Genomic DNA, 655 nt, shown 5'->3' with positions numbered 1-655 from the left:
TTTTCTTGTGCGTGTGTGTCATTTTTTTTGTGTGTGTGTTAGTTTTCGTGTGTGTGTGTGTAAGTTTTAGTGTGTTTGTTTTAGTTTTTGTGTGTGAATGTAAGATTTTGTGCGTGTTTGTAATTTTTTGTGTGCATGTTAGTTTTTATGTGCATGTAAGTTTTCATGTGCATGTGTAAGTTTTTTGTGTGTATATGTGTGTGTGTGCTTAAGTTTTCGTGTGTGTGTGTAAGTTTTTGTGTGTGTGTGTAAGTTTTGTGGGTGTGTGTAAGTTTTAGTGTGTGTGTAAGTTTTTGTGTACATGTAAGTTTTTGTGTGCATGTAAGTTTTTGCTTGTGGGTGTAAGTTTTTGCGTGTGGGTGTAAGTTTTTATGTGTGTGTGTGTGTGTAAGTTTCTGTGTGTCTAAGCTTTTGTGTGTGTAAGTTTTGACGTGTGTTTGTGTAAGTTTTCGTGTGTGTGTGTTTGTGTGTGTGTAAGTTTTTGTGTGAATGTAAGTTTTAATGTGAATGTGTTAGTTTTTTTGTTTGTGTGTGTGTGTGTGTGTGTTAGTTTTTTTGTGTGTGTAAGTTTTCGTGTGTGTGTGTAAGATTTTGTGTGTGTGTGTAATTTTTGTGTTTGTGTATGTAAGTTTTTGTGTGCATGTAAGTTTTTGTG

The sequence above is a fragment of the Artemia sp. Qi Xiang Cuo genome, chromosome 2 (genome assembly GCF_049724085.1).
Source record: "Artemia sp. Qi Xiang Cuo chromosome 2, ASM4972408v1, whole genome shotgun sequence".
NCBI classification, from domain to species: domain Eukaryota; kingdom Metazoa; phylum Arthropoda; class Branchiopoda; order Anostraca; family Artemiidae; genus Artemia; species Artemia sp. Qi Xiang Cuo.
The sequence above is the reverse complement of the archived record's forward strand: the minus strand, read 5'-3'. Positions refer to the sequence as shown.